This window comes from Homarus americanus, unplaced genomic scaffold (assembly GCF_018991925.1).
Source record: "Homarus americanus isolate GMGI-L3 unplaced genomic scaffold, GMGI_Hamer_2.0 scaffold13846, whole genome shotgun sequence".
Lineage (NCBI taxonomy): Eukaryota > Metazoa > Arthropoda > Malacostraca > Decapoda > Nephropidae > Homarus > Homarus americanus.
Window position 1 is genome coordinate 455,001 of NW_024757805.1, and position 13,994 is coordinate 468,994.

The 13,994-nt window shown below is 44.7% G+C and overlaps 1 protein-coding gene across 8 annotated transcripts in view; it reads right to left on the reverse strand.

Moving 5' to 3' along the window:
- The window catches only part of LOC121857817, a 273,121-nt gene that overhangs the window by 227,851 nt on the left and 31,276 nt on the right, over positions 1–13,994 (reverse strand). Inside the window, exon 1 of one of the 8 annotated variants that reach the window (XM_042354076.1) lies at positions 8,155–8,265. The exons of 5 other annotated variants lie outside the window; for them this stretch is intronic. The gene's annotated coding sequence lies outside the window, so the exon portion shown is untranslated. Of the gene's footprint in view, positions 1–7,813; positions 7,943–8,154; positions 8,266–13,994 lie in introns of those variants that run through there. 2 more of the 8 variants (XM_042354078.1, XM_042354077.1) reach the window with 2 other exon arrangements.

Here is a 13,994-nt window from a genome sequence, read left to right on the forward strand (position 1 = left end):
TCCCTTAAGACTCCATCATCCCTCCCAACTACATCCCCCCCCCCACCCCCGGTCGTTCTCCCCACATTTTCAAGCTTCCTCTCCCCAAGACGCGCTCCTCCTGAGCTTCCTGAGCCGGGCCCTCGCGCCTGGCCGCCCAGGATGACGACACGGGGACCGACACAGGAGAAGGAAGTGCGGCCATAAATTAGGTGAAATCCCCGGAAGCTGACCTTTTCTCCCCTGGCCAGCTGGTGTGAAAGAAGCGAGTTACTCACAGCTGGTGTGTCTGCTGCTAACACCCAGCTGGCGCACCTGCTGCTGGCACCCAGCCGGTGTACCAGCTTGCAGCACCCAGTTGTGTTTCTCCCTACTCATCTGCTACCTGTTTTACTTGTCGTTATAAATACTGGTCGGGCCGGAGGGTCTTGTTAATGTAAAGTATGAGATGGGTGGACAGAACGGCGAGGACCAAGGATACTGGCAGAGTAAGTTGACAAGACCACTGTTTGTTCCCGGCCCTCCACCTCCTGTGTACCTAGTAACACACACACACACACACACACACACACACACACACACACACACACACACACACACACACACACACACCATACAGGTAATGTGTGACACTGTGCCCCAGCACCTTGGCCTGAGTGTAGTTATAGCATAAATATTCAGGCAGGAGGGAGGACACTAATGGAAAAGCAAAGTAGTTAAAGGGAAGGAGGAAGGGTGTAGAAGAAGGGTGAGTAGGAAGGGTGAAGTAGGAAGGGTGTCTGTACAGGACAGTTACAAAGAATGAATAAGGGGAGATGTGTAGAGACTGCGGATAGGAAAAGAGGAGGAGGGAGGGAGGGACACAGATGACACCTACTTGTATGGAGGTAAATGAGGCGAGAGAGAGAAAGAGAGATAGAAGATGGTGGGGAGGGAGAGGGTGGGCAAAGGTACAGTAAGGGAAGAAAGAGGGGGTGAGGGGTAAACTATAGGTTATGGTTCAGGAAAGACTGTGGATAATAACAACAATAACAACAACAAAAAAGCAAATAAAACAATAATAATAATAATAATAATAATAATAATAATAATAAGTCACACGAGTTAGGACGAGAGCCACAGTTTTCTTAATCTTAAAAGGACCGAAGACCAAATAGTTCCGGTTATTCCCTGACCAGCTGTACCGTAGTTTACGAACTCAGAGCGGAACGTGTACGAGCGTAGTTGGGGGGGGGGGGCAATGTTGGGACCACCACAAGTGCGTAAAGTGGGTGGCGCGAGCGGCTACTGTACACCATTCGTATTCCTCTCCTCTGGCACTTGTTGTACGCCGCACTTCACAGCCCGCCCCCCTCCTCCACCACCACCACTATAATACACCCACAACTCACTTCCAACAAATTAATCAAAATATTACGACAGAATTATGGATCTACACGGAAGTTACGATAGGCGGTGATGTGCCCTTGTCCCCTGCCTGCTTCACTCTTGTGTCTGGCCACCCTAATGCTGTTACCATACATGCATCACAGCCAAGTGAAAAGAGACCGTTTTAATGATCCCGTCAACAAGAAGGACGTTCACGGTGTTAAAGGCTTCGCTATAATCCAGTAACGTCATTTGATATCGGTATAACTCTGGGTCCAGCGCAGTGTATGGAATAGAATTTCAGTCTTACCGTTGAAACACCAATAACGTATTCTAAGGCGGTCCACCACCCACCAAAATCCTCTACCGACACCCAGGTCCCAGGTGAGGATGATAACAAGTAGGGCAGGAAACAGGCTTCTACGCACCACAGGACTGGGAGAATATTCTTGATCATAAAGATGGATAAAACACACACACACACACACACACTAAAGATGTACTTCAAACACTGTCTTCTCCTTAAGTTCTTACCGCACGACACCACCCAGCTGTAGCGTCCAGGACTATAAGAGTACTAGTGAGGCAGGTTTATGACACGGTTATCGGGAAACCAACACAGATCAGAGGTAACACACGGGTACACTGGGGCTCAGGGGACGACTGGTGGTGGGAACGGCGGCGGAGAAGGAACAAAACAAGAGAAGGGAGGGAGGGAGGGACAGGAGGGAGGGAAACCAACCACTGAGGAAAAGTTATGACGATACAGAAACACAACTCAATAATACTGAAGTAAACTGTCTAAATATTTCTTCCCGGAACTTGTTTATGTAATCAATCGTAATTATTCATTTTCTATTCAATACCAGTTAAGCCAGGGAGGAGGAGGAGAAGGAAGAGGAGGAGGAGGCATTGAAGCGGCGAGGAGAGGAATGAGCCTCACAACAAGAGGAGAAGAAAGATAGCCTGGAGTAAGACCAGGTGGCGCTGCTTGACAAGTGAGGACCAAGGTGAACCCCCTGTGGTCACCTCTCACTCACCCTCCTTTCCCCCCCTCTCTTTGGCCGTCTTTCCTCCCCCCTGTCCTCTCTTCCTTCTCCTTTATTTCTTCACCCTCTTATTCCTCCCCTTTCTTCTTCTGTTTATTCTTTTTATCCTTCTGCTATTCTCACTCCCCTTAGCCCTCCTCCTCTCCCCCACCACCTGTTCCTCTCGTCACTCCTCTTTCTCATTATCTTCCCTTCCATCTCCATCTCTTTATCCACCTCCTCTCAATCCTTCCTTCTCTACTCTTCCTTCTTATCTTCTTCCACCTATTCCTTTGATATTGAAAGTTTATTTAGCCAGAAAAATACACAGCCGATAATAATAACAACATTGACATAGCTGAGCCAATTGAGAGCCTGAGTTCTCTTAATGACACCTGACATTTATCTCAAAGGAAGTATTATGTCACATTTAATATCATCCGGAATAGTACACGTAAGGTGGTAGTAAGAACATAATCAGATTGTTGCCATGGTTATCACTATTCCTTATTTATTTTATTTATCTTGTATATTATCTGTTTACATCACCTCTTTCCCCTACATCTTTCCTTCCCCCATCCCTCCATCTTCCACAGCTTCCCTTCTCACCAGCCATCACTCAAAAATAACGCCAAAAAAACCCTCTTGATTTCTCCCTTCCATTACGAGGAAAACCATTAATTAAGAGAATGGACCACAATCAGATACCTGCTGTATAAAAATGATATAGGGAGTATCACAGGACCTTCTCCTCCCGGCCCTCTCCTCCCCAGACTCCATTGTTCTTCTCCACCCACTTCCTCTCCTGCCTTCCTTCCCAGCCCCTAGCTGCCTCACAGCCGTCCCATAAACCAAGAGTAACTTGGCGAGTGTTCAAGAGGTAGAGATAATATACACCGTCCACATATAAACATTAATGATACTGTTGTTGATATCTCTCTCTCTCTCTCTCTCTCTCTCTCTCCTGGAGTTCCGATCGACTAAGTTTCCGTCATATCACACTCCCATATATACATACATCCATACATACATACATACATACATGCATACATACACGGAACAATACCATGGATATGACAGTGACAGTTCTCAGCAGTGTGAGAAGATGTCGGGGAGGGTGACGTGTGTGTGTTGAAGAACGAGTATGAGAGGAAGTGTTGGTGACAGACAAGTATGAGAGGAAGTGTTGGTGATAGAGACAAGTATGAGAGGAAGTGTTGGTGATAGAGACAAGTATGAGAGGAAGTGTTGGTGAAAGAGACAAGTATGAGAGGAAGTGTTGGTGATAGAGACAAGTATGAGAGGAAGTGTTGGTGATAGAGACAAGTATGAGAGAAAGTGTTGGTGACAGACAAGTTGGTGACAGAAAGGGTACAAGGAAGCGTGATACAGGGTGGCGTGGTACAGGGTACAAGGAGGCGTGGTACACGGTACAAGGAGGCGTGGTACAGGGTACATGGAGGCGTGGAACAAGGTATATTGTTTCGCGTGACGAGGAAGGTGATATATGGGCGTGGTCGAATACCATAATAACCTGAATGAAAATTATGTTTACTTTTTTAACCCTACAGACTAAACACAACCATCCACAACCACACAACCATCCACAACCACACAACCATCCACAACCACACAACCACCCACACAACCCTCCACAACCACACAACAACCCACAACCGTAACCTAGATCACCACAAAGCTATGTCATTCTCAACCTCTGGCTCCCGTGACTGGGCTCCTCCCCCAGCTAACAGACCACAGTAGCCTGGCAGTGGAGCCTCGTGGATCAATTCGCCCGGGTGTCTGCGGTCAGTAGCTTCAGGATTGTGTAGTCTGTTACCTGTATTACTGACACATTAATTATGTGGCTCTGTAAACCCCACCTGTAGTAATGTCACCTGCTTATGTACCCCTCACCACCTGTAGTAATGTTACTCTGATTAGGTAGTCCTGACGTGACCCCCAACATTCACCCCCAACATGATCTCCCCCATCACCACATAAAACTACTACTTCATAACAACACCTGAGGGAGGGAGCTATCATCACCCTCACCCACACCTGCTCACGCCACTCCAATATTCATGATGTTGTCAATGTGTGATAACGCCACCCATGTATCTGGTCATCATGATAAAGGGATGAGTGAGCTTCGGCCAGTGACCTCAGCCTGGACGACGACCTCGAACCCTAAGCGAGGACCTTGACATTTAGCAGCGTCCTTGACCTTTGACAATGACTTCAATCTTCCCCTAACTCCACCCCCGCCCTCCGTCCACCATCAAGGTCTGTAAAATCTTTACCATCCACGGACTGTCAATAGAGACCCTCCCCCGCTGGTCAAAGTCGTGGCCAGGCATAATGACACATAATGACTACCACCACAACCCAGACATCTCCCCCTACCCTCTCTCGCTCTTCACACAAACTCATCTCAGGGAAATATAACACAGATTGCTTTTCTGTTTTAATCGGTAAACCTCACCAGTGCATCGATCAGGACGGAGGCCATTTTCATCACCCCATGAACCTGAGACTGGATGAGTCACTCTGGCTCTTCTTTTGTAAATATTCATACAAGTGAATCAAATACTATGTTTCTTTAAATGAGTTTTTTAAAGCACAATGGTAAATGTTGTGGGTTTACTGTTAAAAAAATTAAACCCTGTATCACTAATAAGATCATTCAGGCAAGACACGTCGAGCAAGACAGGCCATTATAGAACACATCCAACTAATTGCTGCAGCGAATTTCAACAGAGAATAAGATGATGATGAGACGTAAACAATACAATTTGACCTGCTGTACCTGGCCTGCTGTACCTGGCCTGCTGTACCTGGCCTGCTGTAACTGACCTGCTGTAACTGGCCTGTTGTAACTGACCTACTTGCTGTACCTGGCCTGATGTTTCTCAATCAATATCATTTAAAATTACATATGGAACAGATGGAAAAGATAACACGTATTAAATAATTTTTCAGCCTACGGGGACACACACACACACACACACACACACACACACACACACACACACACATACACAAGCCCCAGCAGTCACAGTGGGTGTCCATCCTCTCCAGCTGGTGCAGTCTGCCAAACTCCTGGGTGTAACCATAGACAACAAACTGAACTGGAAGGCCCATGTAAATAACAGTCAGGGCAGCCTCGTATCGTCTCTACATGCTACGACGACTTGGGTCACTTGGGACACCCACGCCAGAGCTGAGGACCATCTACAACGCCTTTTTTCTCCCCAAACTAACGTATGCGTCACAAGCCTGGTCGTCTTCTCTCAACTCCACCCAAGAACGTCAGCTAGAGAAGGTACAGAAAAGGGCCTGCAGAATCATGCTCGGCGCAGAATACTCCGGCTACACCAACGCTCTCTCCACCCTGGAAATGCCATCCCTCAGTGACCTCCACCACCAAGCACTGGAAAGGTTTGGCAGTGGACTACTGCACCACCCTCGTCATCGCCACCTCCTGCCACCTGCAGCCCCCCACCCAACTTGCGCAGTCCGCCACTACAACAAAATTCAGCCCATAAGAGCCCGCACGGATAGATATAAGAACAGCACCATCCCATCTATTGTTAAAATAATAAACAACTCCTGATTTATGTACTGTACAGCCCTGTAAATGTATTCAATGCATATTATATTATTATGTCTAAATCAAATGTAAGTCTGTATATTTTCAGCCACCGGCTGCAACTCTATTAATAAACCGTTTATTATTATTATTATTATTATTATTATTATTATTATTATTATTACACACACACACACACACACACACAAAACCCAACTTTTAATACTCTCATATCCTCACAGTGACCTACTTTTAATGTGGCCTCGAGACTCTGAATAGGATAACGTAAGAATCTTCAAATTCGAACTTGACCTCAAATTTGAAGAGCATCTGTCATGGTAATTAAGTGTACGGAACCATAAGTTCGACGACAGACAGATGACAGACAACAGACGGATAACATGACAGATTTGGACTCGCCAGAACACGACCACAGAATATTCGGGGTTTTAATAGGTGGACATTAGGGGTAAATATTAGACTCAGACTTGCCATTAAGGCTGACACAGGGTTTGCCCATCGTAAGTAATCACGTCAGAGCCTCACTCACTCACTCCTCATCCACGTGTTGACTCCGATAAAGAATTGCAAACTTCAAGACCGTCACGTAAAAGCTACTTCATCCTACCTAAAGATTCTCCCAGAACACACATCAAACACAAGTGATTCTGTGACACTTTTTTATAACTGGAGTTCACAACGACCAGGTAAAGAGGACGGTACACGAGAGAGAGAGAGAGAGAGAGAGAGAGAGAGAGAGAGAGAGAGAGAGAGAGAGAGCAAAAACAGGGGACTATGTTGAGGAAAGGGAGCTAAAAGGCTTAGGAGAGGAGGGGAGAAGGTAGATGGGGTAGGGAAGAGGGAGGCATGGGGATGGGTGGTCGGGGGGGGAAGAGGGTGTCGGGAGAGGGAAGATATGAAGGGTAGGTGGCGAGGGGGGGGGGTGAGGGGAACCTGTAGCCCGTGTTGATTCGCTTCACTTCCAATGTTGGTGATGAGGCGCCTCAGCCTGGAAGAATTCTCTCAAGTCCTACTGGAATAGCCCACATATTTTTTCTCGCGAGCGGCCACAGTGAAAGTACACATAATTACAGGAGAGGGGTGAGCCTCCTGGCGTGGCGAAGCTCAGTGATGAACGACGACAATATCTGGGAAGGTGAACGACACAAAGTGAGACGTGTGAAAGAGCGACAAAGAATGACAGGTAGGGAGGGCGACAATGAAAGACCCCCCCCCCGTCATCGTCCTCACTAACTTTTCTAAATTCTACATTATGTCTATCGCCCCCACCGCTCATCCTCTACCTGACACACACTCACCAGCGTGACCTTAATGAGACAGAGTTTGAGGGAGTCATGGCACTTATATTCACAGTATACTATTTTCATTTACTGTGAATAAATATTATTAAAAACTTGCACATTTCCTTCCCATCTTAAATAAGACCTTTACTACACCATTTAATAATTTATCACTGCGTTATTTCTAATGAAAAATATGCAAAAAAAAATACATTTCTGGCAAACCCAACAGCCGGGCGGAAACCCCTCCCAAGTTAAAATGAATGAGAGATGAATTAACGAATTTGCACATCCGCAATCCAATTACCCAATTTTCGTGGTCCACATCAGCCCTCGTGAAGCCTCCGTGGCACTGGTGGGCCGCGTGACCTCGAACCTGGAATTAATGGCACTGATCCACGGTGGATTGTGAGAGGTCCCGTCATGCAACCCAACCAGCCAATCACGTTTCAGGTTCACTCGTATTATCACCCAATAAAAAACCCGACAGTCAACACAATCATGCAACAACAAATTTCAGATTCTGTTCTGCTGGTGTTACAAACCGCTTCACAAACTCGTGGGCTCCACACCACAGAACCAGCTGACAATTTCTATTGCACACGAGTTTATGGCGAGTGTCAGGTCAGGCGAAACATCGACGGTGACCTGATTTTTCCCGAGGTCACTGGGCCCTCAGTGCATTGTCCCGCACGTCTGGGCGGCGGCAGCGGCTTTAACGTCCACTATTACTTGTTCGTCTCGCCTGTAATAATTGATTCACTGGGTTGCGACACTGTACAGCCACACTGAGACGACCCTTGGCCACTGGGAGGTGAAGTGGCGTCCGCTGTAGGAGTCGGCGAAGATGTTGTGAGAGTGTGACCCAAGAGGAGCGTGTGTTTACTGTGTTGGTGGGTGTGCGGGCGGGGAGGTTAAGCGACGGTGCAGGTGGGCGGAGTAGCGGCGTCCCCGGCCCTACACGGACTGAACAGCGAGCACCACATCGATCCCTGGGCCAGAGCTGAGTCTCGCGCCTGCCCGACCACCACCACCGAGCAGCCTCACCCGTTGCCATGGTGACCCACAGCATCCACATCGCCACCGCCCAGCTGATACAGCCGCCAAGTTCGCCTTCCCGCGCGACCCCGTGTGTGTGTGTGTGTGTGTGTGTGTGTGTGTGTGTGTGTCGGGTGCTCCTCAGGAACAATCACGCCACCAACCACATACGTCTCTGTCAAAACACTTCCCCGAGGGACAACCTTTCCCTTAAATTACGGTCGCAAGCCACTCCGTCAACCCCAACCTTACTATACTGTATATGCCAAGAGTTCCTCCCACCCTACCCACCACCCATTAACCTCATCCACTCCCCTCACCTACCACCCTCACCCACCACCTTCACCCACTACCCTCATCCACTCCCCTCACCTACCACCCTCACCCATTACCCCTAACCCTCACCCACCACCCTCAGCCACTAGGCACGCACACACGTACGGTCTCCCTCGCGTTTAAACTCTTAACACACACTCCTCTCTCCCCTCTCTTATTGTTCTATGTCTCTCCTTTACTCTCTCTTCCTCTCTTTATCTTCTTCATTACCCCCCCCTCTCTCTCTTATTACTGTATGTCTAACTCTTTATCTATCTTCTAAAAAAATCTAAAATAAAAAAACACTCGTCACATTTTTTTTCTCTTCTAAACATTGATAAAAACTCAACTAAAATCATAAATCAACCCGAGAAAGGAACACAAAAAATATTCTGCCATATCCGTAATGATCCTCCATTTTCCTTCAGCATTATGGATTTCAAACTTTTTCTCAAACTTATTCACTGTCTTGATGGAGAGAGGAACTTTTAATGGCCTTATGTGACGTGATGTAATGTGACATGTTCTGGTGTTCGGGGCTGAAAGAATGAAGTTGGTAATTTTGTATGGAATAATAATAATAATAATAATAATAACAATGCGGTAATAATTGCATATAAATTATCATCCCCTTCGGCTATTAAACGATAAGTAAACAATTAAGTTAACACACCAATAATGCCATAATTTATAGAGATGTTAACTAGAGATAAAAAAGTACATTATATTAACAAAAGTCATTATTCTCGAACACTTAAAAGTCGTGGAGTAAAATGGTTTGCAGGAGAGACAAATTCTAGAGGCACGAAAAAAGAACTGTGTGGAAAAGCCCTTTTGTTTACAAGAGAATTTTTTATTTTTTATTCTTTATCACCTAAACTCGCGCACTTTTTTTTTCTCCAGAACTCGGGGTCGCACGACACAATAGCGAGCGTCAACTGGAACTGTAGCTAAGTATTACAGCAACCAGAGACTACATTTTTATATCAGCCTCTAATAAATCAAAATATATTCCATTTATTCTCTAAATGATCACATCTCTCATAGATAAAAAAAATCACCTTAAGATTGACCACCGTAACCTAACCCACCGTAACCTAATCTAACCTGCCCTAACCTAACATGACTTAATATAACCTAACCTGCCCTAACCTAACATGACCTAATCTAATGTAACCTAACGATGACCTAAACTAACCAAACAATAACCAAACCTAACCACCCCACGTAGCATTAGGACGTTTACTCATCAGGTGAAATAAGCTGGGGTGCCTAATCTTCACGTCATCAGATAAAAACATAAATCAATAGGAGTAAATCCCAGTTCTTTCATCTTCTCTAGACGATCAATAGTCACCCAGGGAGGCAATGGGGTGGCTCTTCTGGTCACCTCAAGATAAATAATAATGTTGAGGCGAAAACTAGTGAAGAGAATGTGTGGATGAGCTCTGGTGGGGAGTAAGAGGAAGACGACGACGACGAGAGAATGGGAAAGGAAGGAAGAGAAAGAAAGAAAGAACTAATGAAGGAGGAGAAAGAAAGAAACAAAGAACTAAAGGAAGGAAGGACAGAAGAAAGAAAATAAAGAAGAAGGAAAAAATGGATGGAGGAATGTTCGAATAACATTGAATACTAAAACAATTACATTACTTTCCACTTTTTCCTCTTCTATATGGTAAGCGTCAAGACCATAGTGGACGTCGCCTTACTCCTGATCGTAACATCATACAGCTGGTGCGTCGTAGTTGCTGGAAGTCGTCTAACGTAAGGTAGCAACCTAATTCACAACCACAACAAGACAAAATCCTAATAACACTAAAAATAAAAATTAAAATAAATAAAAGTAACAATGAAAATGTGAATAAAAAAATCGGTACCTAAAATAAAATCGCATTTAAAGTGGTACTGCTATACCAATTAATATGAAAACGACCAGTGACTCAAAACATTCAAGAAAATCCTTTTAAAAATCCGGATATGAATAGTGAACGATCGTGAACAGAGAGAACACGGCAACTATTGATAGGTGGAGAGGTCACAGCACTGGAAGCTGCCGATAACGTGGTATAGTGGAAGTGACAACAAGAGACACGATAACTGGGCCTGGGGTGTATGGTAGACTGTGGAAAGGGAGTATACGACCCAGCTCTTGTCCGCCCCATCAAGCTGGTGTCCACCCTCGGGTAGGGGCCCCCGGACAGAGGGAGTGACGTTGTGTCTAAAATTTCAAAGGTTCGTAAGATTAATATGTCCCATAAACGAAAATGTTAAGACTCACCTAACAGGTTGATCTAAGCTAACACACACACACACACACACACACACACACACACACACACACACACACACACACACACAAATAAAGAAGATAAAGGTATGAAAATTATAATGGAGACTCTTTTAACTCTAGTTCACTCACCACGAGACAAAATAGACGTTTGAAAAATCTAAAAAAATTGACATAATTTTTTGTTGTTATTTTTTGGTGTTTTTAAGTCAAGTCAATCATTCAGGTACATTTTAATATCGGTTACGAGGAATATTCACCTTAGGAATCATTAAGAATGTGACTCCTGGGCTGTTGGACAAAAACAACAATTACATTTGCCTACCACAATATTAATCACTTAAAATATTCCTTAAATACATACTGTTGTTCTTATAGTTACTTACAGCTATTAATACTAGCATTGCTTCAACTACAGTGAATATACATCATAATAAAACCATGAACTAGCTTATTGTATTGTAAAAACGTTGATCCAGGTTACGCTGTATTTTCCCATCCCGGTGAAAAAAGCTGACGGGAGATTCTTCAACGTGAAGCAGTGAGCCGTGCCTGAGATAACAGTGCTGACCTGTCACTGTGGGAGAGTGTAGGGGGGAGGGAGGGGAAGAGAGAGAGATGGAGGGGGGGGGGAGAAGGAGGGGAGGGACAGAGGGAAGGGAAAGAAAGTGACAATGGGCTTAGTTAGTTAGTACGACCACCAGCACCACCACACCGACACTCTCAGCCATACTGCATACAAACTTTCTGTCATTATTGATCGGTCGCCACACAAGGTACAACTGACGTCACATAGTGTTTGACTCGCTGTTAATTGTCAACCCTTAGTTATTACGTACTACTAATAACCGCGAACACAGCCAATAACCAAACCTGATCTAACCTCGCCAGGAACACAGCTAATAACTCCTGATATGACTTTAATATCCGAATTAGAGTTTGGGTTAATTGCAATCAACGTTATATTAAACTGACACGTTAATTCCTCTATATTACTGCTATTGTTGTTGTTGTTGTATTTTGGATGCGTTAACGACCAGGGTCTCTAACTACGGTACACTGAGCCTTAATTTACTCATAAGACAACTGCACTAAACACTAGACAACAATCAACAATCTATTTTTTTATAAGGCAAGACAGAATATTCACTCCAGATCTTATTACTGAAGACAACGATAAAAATATATGCCGTCAACTTCCGTCAAGATACACACTGACGACCTCAACACCCGGACAGTATACCCACCACCAGGGCCGGATTATGAAGGGGTCACAGTGGGCACAGTGTCCAGGGCCTACGAAGGTTTAAGGGGCCTACGACATTTGAGATATAATGTATGTATTTTCTCTGTGGTCTGGCCTATTAACTTTATGTTCCAACAGGGTAAATGAAAATAATCGATAAATTTGACAAGGGAGAAATAGATTGCAGTCATAAGACTAAGTGATTATAGACGTTAATTAAGTATCTGTTTGGTTAGTCCTTAAATCTGACTTGCCGGAAACTAACTATGATCGAGTACAAGTCTTCAATAATGTCCTGAAAGTCCAACTTTTTAACATAATCTCTCTCTATGTTGAGTAACACCAGTGACTATAGGCGACTGGCCCATCGCAGATCTTAGACAGTTTTTAATTCTTTTAAGCTTGGAAAATGACCTCTCGCCTTCACTGCTGGTACCAAGTATTGACAAATATATTTAGCTAAAAAATGCTAAAATATGCATTTGCTTATGCACATATGCAAATCCATAATTATTCCCAGCCTAATAAAAACGAGTGTATTTGTAAGATTTAACATGGGAAAACCGCAATAAAACAGAATAACCTAAAATTATGGAAAACTTACATCTCAGCGTCTCTGCCTGTGTCAACTAAACCATTAGTTGCTGTTATCCGTAGATGGCAGCAGGCGTGATGTGTGAAGGTCGTGAGGGTAAAATAAGGCACATTATGGTGCATCAGGAAATTTAGGGGCCTATGATAAGCAAGTGCCCAGGGCCTACAAAACCCTATCACGACTCTGTCCACCACCACACTGTTAACAGGTATAAATATCACATCGTCAAAAATAACCAACAGCACCGACAGATGATAGACAAGACAACAACTCTCCCGCTGCTAAGTCCTCCGCCACGATGGACTGGAGACTCTTTTATCACGAAGACTTTTGGAGAATCTTAGAGCAATCTACTGTAAGTGGGATCAGTTCGTGCTTGTTATGAGGTACTCGTGTCACGGTCCTAGTGAACGTGTGGGGAGGGAGGAGGGGGGGGGGGAGCACCTTTCCTTGAGGCGTTGACAGAGTCTTCCTGCATACTCACCAGTGATCTGCTTACCTGGATGACATATTAAATTGTGGTCGTCAGGTCTCAAGCACCTCGACCTGGCTACCTCAAAGGTCGTCTTACACACCCACATATCCTCTCAGTCGTTACAACACTCATGATCTTTTTTTCTTCATCTGGTTTGTGTTTATTCTCTCACTCGTTCGATTTCCTAAATGTTTGTTTAATAACCTTCTTACGTGTTTTTTAAATAATTTACTCCTAAATTACGATTAGAATAAGGTTTGTCATATACATGGTGGTAACAGTACTGTACTAACCTCTAAACATCACCCAACGCAAACAACATTATGGTTAACCTTTATTTAATCAACACAAGAAAACCAAATACTTAACCAAATTAAGTCCGCCGCTATCACCCAGACTAAACAAACACTGACACAGACTTTCGGATCTCCTCACATGTACCCAGGACGCCACCTTGCCCACTCTCTCTACCAAATAGGAAAAATTCAACTATTCACTCTCTCAGGGCCGCCGTCACAACATGAACATCAACTAGAGCATCTCATCTGTTTCAGGAGACTAATTCAGGTAGTGGTTTCATCGCCTCTTTCCTTGTTACTCGGACTAATGTTGTGACTCTCTAGAAAAGCACCACAACACATCCATTTTGAGGGCCACTTGAGGGCGGGTGTAGAGGCGCAGGAGAAGAGGTGGTGTGTGTGTGTGTGTGTGTGTGTGTGTGTGTGTGTGTGTGTGTGTGTCCAACAGCACGCCATTACTAGGTGACAGAC